This window comes from Crocuta crocuta, unplaced genomic scaffold, assembly GCF_008692635.1.
Source record: "Crocuta crocuta isolate KB4526 unplaced genomic scaffold, BGI_CrCroc_1.0 scaffold118, whole genome shotgun sequence".
NCBI lineage: Eukaryota > Metazoa > Chordata > Mammalia > Carnivora > Hyaenidae > Crocuta > Crocuta crocuta.
Genome location: NW_027551558.1, coordinates 3,824,838 through 3,835,395, shown reverse-complemented (window position 1 = coordinate 3,835,395; position 10,558 = coordinate 3,824,838). Strand labels below are relative to the sequence as shown.

Genomic DNA, 10,558 nt, shown 5'->3' with positions numbered 1-10,558 from the left:
TTCAATAGGAGAGTGCTGCTCAAATATGGTGACTTTCAGAATTGCCTGGAGAACGAATGGAGAACATGGAAAGTCTCTGCACTGATGCTAATCACAGGCTTCTGAAACAGACTACATTCCATGATCAGTTATCTGCTGCATGCTGCTGGCCCTGGTGATTGCCTGGCTGATAGCAAGTGGAAGAATTGGGTTGGTCTTTCTTTATCCCAATATACATTCTGTGATGACATCCACACACACAAACACTGGAAAGAGAGCAGACGGCAAACTCAGAAGAGCTGGGTTTGAAAAGTGGGGAGAGGTGAAGTTTGAACAAGATGGCCATGAGCATTGGCTATGAGAGATGGAAGATGTGTCTAAAGTCTGGTGAGAGACAATTGAATTTACTCAGAATTGTATGCACTTATATTTTTTCTTACATTTGCAGTGATTGAATACCTTTAAATGCCAGCCATATTAAGCTATCATAAAATCCCCCTTGATGGGACTATGATATGATAATTGGCTAATTCTTGTTTTATTTCATTACCTGACAGCTGGAAAGGGACATATGCAAAACAGTTACAATATACCCATTTTACAGAACACAAGACTTATGGTCAAAGAAGGTGAAAACATTTGCCACATAACTTCCATGTGGCAAATTTGAAGTCATGCTTGTCTTGCTGTTTGTATACCCCCACCGGCATTTCTTGCCTTGTTTTTTCTTCATACCTCCTCTGGTTGGTGGATGATGTCATGCATTGACCAAAAATGTTTCAGCTGGAAAATGGCCCATGAAATCTAGAGGGACCATCCAGGAGAGAGGCCAGGAAAATAGTGTATGGCCCACTTACAAAATTCCATCCCCAAAATGGAGCATTTTAATTTATACCACACAAAGGTACTTTGAAGAACAGTAACTCAGATCAGTGCTATCAGATAGCTCTATGCTTTATAATACTGTGAACGTCGTAGTAGTTCTGCTTAGAATTAGGTGCTAGTTGTAATAAAAAAAGAGACTACAACCTATCTCCCTGAATTTTTATTCAAATAATACATAGAAATTTTGAACAACTCTGAAATTTAGTGGCACACAGCTGTAAATCCAGTGAGCTAAACCATGCTGGTTTTCATTATACTTCCATTTAATTTTCTAATTAATCTCAGAAAACATTAATTAATTTTGTCTTTTCCACAGTCGGCCTGGCACCCTTGGGCCTGAAACACACAAATATTGCTGGCCTCGAGCAGTAGTAATCAAAATTTCTAATTTGTTTGAGCAATCCACTGTCTTTCTCCTTACTTCTTTGTCTGCTGGGTACTTTAAGAATCCTTTAACCCCTTGGCTTTAGATTTTCTATGAATTCAAGAATGAAAAAATCAGTAGATCTCTCAGGCCAAAGAGAAATGATAAGACAGAGAGGAAGCCAGTCAGAGTTCTGATATGGAGACAAGAGTCGGACTCCGTGTTGGAGAATTCCGTTTCTGTTCTGGAGTTATCATGATCTGGTGCCATTTTGAGTGTGGCATTACTCTGACATCTGCCCAGATATCCCTCAAGATCACTTGCCTGACTTGTCACATAGCTTTTACAATTTTTTTAATGACTCATCTTTTTTTTCTTCATGTTTATTTATTCTTGAGAGAGAGAGAGAGAGAGAGAGAGAGAGAGACAGAGCATGAGTGGGGTAGGAGCAAAGAGAGAGAGAGACACAGAATCTGAAGTAGGCTCAAGGCTCTGAGCTGTCAGCACAGAGCCCGATGCGGGGCTCGAACTCACGAACTGTGAGATCATGATCGGAGTCCTAGTCGGACGCTTAACGAACTGAGCCACACAGGAACCCCACTTTTACAATGTTAAGTGACAATGAAGTATGTGTATAATCACAGAAAAATGGACACCCGTAAAAGCCATAAGTGTTAGAGTGATTAGTTGCCTCTTACCTTTTTCCAGCAAAAGAACATGTATCTCATAATTTTACTTTTTGCCAAAATAACAAACGAACCAACAAAAACAGAAGAACAATTTCAAAGGCGATTTCCATATGTCAGGGAGTCCAATTTTGGAAGCAACGAGAGAAGAGTGTGTTATATAAATGTTAAAGTGCAGTGGGAAGTGACTTTCAGGAAAAATATTTGAGCTGTAATGCCAAAACATCATTTAAAATGAGTAATTTGCCTCTGTTGCCTACAAAGGGCATTTAAACTTTCTATATTTTATAATGTATATATTGAAGAACTTATCATGCTGTTCTATTGAAAATGTCTTTGAAATTTTACTGTGAAATATATTATACCAATAAAATGTTTGTACTGTATACTTTAAAAAATAATAGTAATAATAATAAAAGTAATGCCATTGGACCTACAACCAAGATTAGGAAACGAAGCATCTTCTGTTCTTAGCAATTCCCCCTATACTGTCCACAAGAGTAGCCCCCTCTTTGTCAGAGAGATAATTATAATATTATCTTGATTTGTGCCAATTCTTTGCTTTTCCATTCTGGTTATATTCATAGACCTGTATCCTCAAGCACTACTTTATTTACTTTCACCTGTTTTAGAACTTTTTAATCAGTAACCATGCTGTATTACATTCCTATTTTTCAATGTTATGCTTTTCAGATCCACTCATATGAACGGATGGACAGTGATTCATTGATTTTGACTGTTGTACTTCATTATGTGAATATGGTACTGTTCAGTCATCCATTGTCATTACTTAAGGTGTTGGTTGTTTCCAGGATTTATTATTATTATTATACATATTTTAAATTATTTTATTTTATTTTATTTTTAGAAAGAGACAGCACATGAGCAGGGGTGAGGGGTAGAATGAGACAGAGAGAGAGTCTTAAGCAGGCCCCATGCTCAGCATGAAGCCCAATGCAGGGCTCAATCCCATGACCCAAGCCAATAAACAAGAGTCAGATGCTCAACAGACTGAGCCACCCAGGTGCCCTTTATTTATTATTATGAACAATGTTGTTATGGATGTTTTATAAACCATCTCTTGGTTCTTTTGTACAGTCAGGTCCCTAGGCTATATACCTAGGATTGGACTTGGGTGATTAAAAGGTACACAGATGTTCAGATTTAAATGGTAATGCCAAACATTTTGCCAAAAAATATATCAATTTACCCTCTTACCAGCAGCAAAGTTTCTGATATTTTACATCCTTCTCCATGTTGCATATAAACTGATTAAAATTTTTTTAATATTTATTTATTTTTGAGAGAGGAAGAGACAGAATGTAAGCTAGGGAGGAGCAGAGAGAGGGAGACACAGAATCCAAAGCAGGCTCCAGGCTCTAGGCTGTCAGCACAGAGCCGGATATGAGGCTGGAACTCATGAGCCACAAGATCATGACCTGAGCTGAAGTCAGACGCTTAACCAACTGAGCCACCCAGGTGCCCAGATAAAAACTGATTTTTAAATAAAATATTTGACAATTCAATGGGTGGGAAAATGTATCTTATTGTAGTTAAAATTTGCATTTGTGTGACTCCAAATAAGATTGAGGCCCTTTCCATGTATTTCAGCCTTTTTATGTATCTTCAGTGACATGTCTTTGCATAGCATTTGTCTTTTTTAAAAAATTCATTTGCTTTTCTATTTCTGATCATATTAAGAGTTCTTTACTTTTTCTGACTACTACTCTCTTGTCACTATATGGATTAGCAATATCTTCTTCCATTTTATGGCTTATCTTTTCACCAGGATCATGGTCTTTTTTATAAATAGAAATTGTGGTATTAAAAGATTTAAATTTATCAATTTTTATTACAATTCCCACTTCTTATGGCATGAATTCTTCTTTATATTGAGGTCATAAAGATTTTCCTAAAATGTCATCTTAAAGTTTTAATTATTTGGCTTTTGCTTTTAAGCCTTTAATCAACCCAAAATTGATTTGGATTTGTGGTTTCAGGTGGGAATCCAATTTCACTTTCTCCCATATGGGCAACCTACTTGCAAGCTAACAAATTAGTTTGCCATAGTTACATGGATACTGATAGAGAACTTGAAACTACCAGACAGAGACAGAGGAGATCTCGTCTGTCATAGCTGATGGAAGTAGCCAGAATGTCATCATTTTTGTGTAGGCTCTCCAAGCCCTAGTCCCCACAGGTTGCTCTGAAGAGGGCAGGGGATGTGTGCACACGAATTGTGTTATAGGAGAGGAAACTTGTGCTTGCTTCTGCAGCAAATATACTAAAATTGGGACGATACAGAGAAGATTAGCATGGCCCCTGTGCAAGGGTGACATGAAAATTCAAGAAGCGTTCCATATTTAAAAAAAAAAAAAAAAAAAGGAGAGGAAACCCAAATTTAAGGCACTAAATCTTTTTCTTGAATTTTTTAAGATTTTTAAATTTATTTTGAGAGAAAGAGAGAGTATGCATGTGTGAGTGGGGGAGGAACAGAGAGAGAGAGACAGAGAGACAGAGAATGCCAAAGAAGCTCCGTGCTGTCATCGTGGAGCCTGGCACGGGGCTCAAACTCACAAACCATGAGATCATGACCTGAGTGAAACCAGGAGTCAGATGTTCAACTGACTGAGCCACCCAGGCGCCCCTCCAATCATTCATAATGGGCAATGAGCCTATCTGAAGTTTGCCCCAAAAGGAAATATTATCTTTTTTGCATTACATTCATTGATTTTTTTGGATACTATTGATATCTTTAAATATTAAATCCTGTACATCCTGTATATCTCAATTTATTCCAATCTTTCTTTATGTCTTAATAAAGTTTTCAAATTTTATCCATAAAGACCATGGATGTTTTTGTTCAGTTAGTGCCTGGACAATGCACATATTTTTAATTTGTTCTTATAAATTAGGTACTCATTTCTTTAAAAAAAATTTTTTTAAATGTTTATTTATTATTGAAAAAGAGAGAGAGAGGGAGAGAGAGAGAGGGAGACACAGAATCCGAAGCAAGCTCCAAGCTCTGAGCTGTCAGCACAGAGCCCAACACGGGGCTCGAACCCACGAGCTGTGAGATCATGACCTGAGCCAATGGCAGATGCTTAACTGAGCCACCCAGGCGCCTCTAGATATTCATTTCTATAATGTTTTCTCATTAGTACTTCTGTCATAAAGGAACACTATTGGTTTCATTGTTGATTTCAAGTCCAACAACCATGCTCATCTCTAATTTTCCCAACATGCTTTCTGTTGACTTTGTTAGGTTTTCTATGGTAATTAGACCATCTGCTGTAAGGGCAGCTGTTTTGTTTGTTTGTTTATTTACTTATTTATTTACTTACTTAAATATAAGGGCAGTTTTATTCCATTCTTTCTTGGTTTTTATTCCTCTTTTCTTTTTTAAGTTGTATTACAGCACTTCTCAACTTAAAACCTTACAGCAGTTCATCTTACTCAGATCAAAGCCAATCTCCTCACAATGCCTAGGAGGCTTAAGGTGGCCTCCTTACACCTCTGACCTCAGCCAACGCTCTTCGTACTGGTGCCATTGCTGTAGGTGGACTGAGCACTTTACTATTCCTGAAACCTGCCACATACAGTTTGCTTTCAGAGCCTCTCAAGGATCAAGTGCTATTTGCATGAGCTGAGAATCCATGGCTTCCTCACATTTTACAACCTAAGCATCGCACTTGCCTTCTCTAGTCCAGATTTTGCTTTACACTTAAGTTTAGGTCTGTCTGGAAACTTCTTGCCTCAAATATCTGTGTGGCTTAATCCCTCACTTCTTTCAGGTCTTTGCTTAGATATTTCTTTATTTAAAATATGAATATTTTAAAATATTTAAAATGAACACCACTTACCTACACAAGCACTTTCTAGCCATCTTTCTCCAACACCAGCTCTATTGAAAAGTAATTGACATAGAACATTGTGTAAGTTTAAGGTGCACAGTGTGATGATTTGATATGAGTATATTATGAAATGCTACTATCATAAGGTCAGTTAACACATCCTTCACCTCATATAATTACAAATTTTTTGTTGTAATGTGAAAACATGAGAGCTCTATTCTCATAGCAACTTTTAAGTATATAGTACAGTATTGCTAATTACAGTCACCACTTTGTACGTTAGTTTCCTTGAACTTATCTTCTACCTGGAAGTTTGTACCTTTTGACCAATATCTGCCCATTTTCTCCACCCCTCTGACCCTGGCAACCACCATTCTGCTCCTTGCTTTTATGAGTTTGATGTTTTCATATTCTGTATATAAGTGAAATCATATAGTATTTGTCTTTCTCTGTCTGACTTATTTCACTGAGCATAATATCCTGGAGGTCCATCTGTGCTGTCACAAGTGGCAAAGTTTTCTTCTTTTTGTGACTGAATATCACTCCATTGTATATATATATACATACCACATGTGCTTTATATATCCATCCATTGATGGATAGTTAGGCTATTTCCATATAGCTATTGAGAATAATGCTACAATGAACATGAGCGTATAGACATTTCTTTGATACGGTGATTTCATTTCTCTTTATATATAGTTGGAAGTGAGGTTTCTGGATCATATGGTAGTTCTGTTTTGAATTTTTAAAGGAATCTTCATACTGTTTTCCATAGTGGCTGCATGAACTTAGATTCCCACCAATGATACACAAGGGTTCACGTTTCTCCACATACTTGCCAATATTTGTTATTTCTTGTCTTTTCGGTAATAGCCATTCTAACAGATATGAAGTAATAGCTTATTGTTTTGATTTGCATTTTCCTGATGATTTAGTGACTTTAAGTACCTTTTCATATATTTATTGGGCATTTGTATGGCTTTGGAAAAATATCTATTTAATTTCTCTTCCCATTTTTTAATTGGACTTTTTGTTTTCGTCATTGAACTATATGAGTTTCTTACATATCTTGGATATTAACCCTTTATCAGATATATGGTTTGCAAATATTTTTTGCCCTTTCATATGTTTTTCACTTTGTTCATTATTTCTATGGCTGTGTAGTGGCTTTTTGTTTTGATGTAGTTCCACTTTCAGATTTTTGCTTTTGTTGCTTGTACTTTCGGTGTCATTTCCAAAAAATCATGGAAATGACTGACATCAAAGAGTGTGTTTTCTTCTAGGAATTTTACAGTTTCATGTCTGTGCTTAAGTCCTTAAACCATTTCAAGTTAATTTTTGCTAGTAGTGTAAAGCAGCAAATTTCATTCTTTTGCATGTGGATATCTAATTTTCCCAGCACCATTTATTGAATAGACTATCCTTACACAATAGTGTATCAATATGCTATTGAGTATTCTTGGTTCCGTTCTCAGATAGTAGTTGAGCATATAAACTGGAATTTATTTCTGGGTTCTTGATTCTGTTTCCTTGATCTATGTGTCTCCAACCTTGCTCTTCCTCAAGATTGCTTTGGATATTTGGGGTCTCTTTTGGTTCCATGTGAATTTTAGAATCTTTCTGTGAAAAATGCCATTGGAATTTTGATGGGAATTGCATTGACTCTGTAAATGGTGTTGGAGAGTATGGACATTTTAACAGTATTAATTCTCATAATCCATAAATACAAATTATCTTCCATTTACTTGTATTTTTAATTTTTTTCATCAGTATCTTATGGTTTTCAGTGTATAGATCTTTCATGACCTTGACTAAATTTATTTCTGTAATTTATTATTTTGGCTGCTATTGTAAATGAGACTAGCTTATTTATTTCTTTTTCAGATAGCTCACTGTTGGCATGTAAAAATGCAACTGGTATCTGTATGTTGGTTTTGCATTGTGAAACTATTGAGTTCGTTGATTCGTTTCAACAGTTTTTTGGTTGAGTCTTTAGGATTTTCTATATGTGAAATTAAATTATCAGCAAACAGAAATTCTTCCTTTCTGATTTGAATGACTTTTATTTCTTTTTCTTACTTAATTGCCTGGCTAGTCCTTCCAGTACTATGTTGAAAAGGAGTGGTGAGAATGGGCACCACTGAGGCTCCTGGGCGGTTCAGTTGGTTAAGCATCCAACTCTTGGTTTTGGCTCAGGTTAGGATCTCATGGACTGTGAGTTCAAGCCCCACATCAGTCTTGCTCTGACAGCATGGAGCCTGCTTGGGATCCTCTCTTCCCCTCTCTCTCTCTACTCCTTCTCTGCTCTCTTTACCTCTTTCTCAAAATAAATGAACTTAAAAAAAAAAGAATGGGCACATATATCTCTAATCTTTGAGGGAAAGCTTTCAATCTTTCACCATTGAGTATGCGGTTAACTATAGGTTTGTCATACAAGGGTTTTATTATGCTACTTCTAAACCCAATTCATTGACAGTTTTCAACATGAGAAAACTGTTGGATTTTCTCAAATGCTTTTTATGCATCTACTGATGATCATATGATTTTTGTCTTGAAAGACAAAATGTACTATTAATGTGGTATATCACACTTATTTGCATATTTTGAGCCATTCTTGTTTCCTAGGAATACATCCCACTTGATAATGGACTCTGATTCTTTTAATTTGCTGTTAAATTTGATTTGCTTGTATTTTGTTGAGATTTTTTGCATTTGTATTCATCAAGTCTAATGGCTTGTAGTTTTTGTTGTATGTTTTGTATTATTCTTACCCAGCTTTGGTACAAGGGTAGTACAGGCATCATAAAATAAATTTGGGAGTACTCCATCTTCTTCAATTTTCAGAAGTATTTGTTAAGGATTGGCATTAATTCTTCTCTAAATGTTTGGGAGAATTCACTTGTGAAGCTTCTGGTTTGGGGAAGGTTTTTTTTTTTTTTTTTTGGAGGTTTGGATTACTCATTCAATCTCTTGTTATTGATCTGCTCAAATTTTCTATTTCTTCATGATTCAGACATGGCAGGTTGTATAATTTCTGGGAGCGTATTAATTTCTTTTAGGTTGTCCAATTTGATGGTATATTATTACTTTTGGTAGTCTTATGATTCTTTGCTTTTCAGAGTTATCAATTGTAATGAATCCTCTTTCATTTGTGATTGTATTTATTTTAGTTCTCTTTTTTCTTTTGGTAAATTTAGTTAGTTTGTCAATTTTGTTTTTGTTTTAAAAAACCCAACTTTAATTTTGTTGACTTTTTAATTGTGTTATTCTCAATTTCACTTATTTCTTCTCTTACATTTGCTACTTCCTTCCTTCTATTAGCTTTGAGCTTTGTTTATTCTTCTTCTAAGTTTATTGAGCTATAAAGCTATGTGAGTTTTTTTTAAATGTAGGCATGTAACTCTATAAATTTCTCTCTTAGCATTGCTTTAGCTTTAGCTGCATCCTATAATTTTGTTATGGTATGTTTACGTTTTCATTTGCTTCAATATATTTTTTGATTTCCATTTTGATTTTATCTTTGGACCAGTGGTTGTTTGGGTGTTGCTTAGTTTTAGCATATTTACCAATTTTCTAGTTTCTCTCCAGTTATTAATTTCTTCTTTCACAACATTATGGTCACAAAAATACTTTGTATGCTTTCAGTTTTTAAAAATTTGCCAAAAGTTTTTTTTGTGACATAATGTATGCTCTATCTTGGAGAATGTTCTGCATGTGCTTGAAAGACATATTCTGTGACTATTTGTTGTTGTGTTCTCTCTATTTTGTCTAAAGCATACTTCAAGTCCATTGTTTCCTTACTGATTTTCTGTCTTGGTGTTGAAAGTGACCTGGTTATTTAAGTCCTCTACTATTATTGTATTGTCTATTACTCCCCTTGGATCTGTTATAATATGCTAATATAATAATATGTTATGATACGTTAATATGTTTAAGTGTTCTGATATTAGGTACATAAATATTTATGATTATTATATCTTCTTGATGAACTGACTCCTTTAACTCCTATATGACAACATTCTTTGTCTCATTTTACAGACTTGACCTAAAGTCTATTATGTCTGATAGAGGTATGGCTACCTCAGTTCTCTTTTGGTTTCCATTTGCACGGAATATCTCTTTTCGTCTCTTCACTTTGAGCATATGGATCTCCTGATGTGAGTCTCTTGTGGGCTGCATATAGCTGGTCTTGTGTGTGTGTGTGTGTGTGTGTGTGTGTTTAGTCCATTAATCCATTTTTTGTTTTTATATTGGAGAATTTAATCCATTTACATTTAAACTGATAGGTAAGGACTTACTATTGCCATCTTGTTAATTGTTTTGAGCCTGTTTTATAGTTTCTTTCCTTTTTTTCTCCCTTTCTTACTGTTTTCCCTTGTGAAATAATGATTTTCTTTAGTGTTTTCCTGTTCCCCTCTCTTTTTCTTGTGTGCAAGTACTATACATTTTCATCTTGTGGTTATCTTGAGGTTTCCTTGAAATATATTATAGATATAACATTTTTAAGGTGATAGATAACAACTTAACTTCAATCACATACAGAATCTCTACTCTTTACTCCTCCCCTGACATTTATATTTTCAATGTCACAATTTACATCTTTTATATTGTGTATCTATTAACAAACTATTGTAGCTATAGCTATTTTAAGGACTTTTACCTTTTAGGCTTTTTATTAGAGTTAAGTGATTAACATATTACCACATTACAGTACTAGAATATTATGAATCTGAATATATAATCTCTTTTACCAGGGTGTTGAATGGTTTTATATATTTTCATGTTAC

The 10,558-nt window shown here is 35.1% G+C and overlaps 1 non-coding gene across 1 annotated transcript; it reads left to right on the top strand.

Moving 5' to 3' along the window:
• Window positions 1-4,178: 4,178 nt before the first annotated feature.
• LOC144219373 (U6 spliceosomal RNA) lies at window positions 4,179-4,281 on the top strand. The gene has a single exon (XR_013331386.1). It is a non-coding gene; the product is annotated as a U6 spliceosomal RNA (small nuclear RNA).
• Window positions 4,282-10,558: the final 6,277 nt, after the last annotated feature.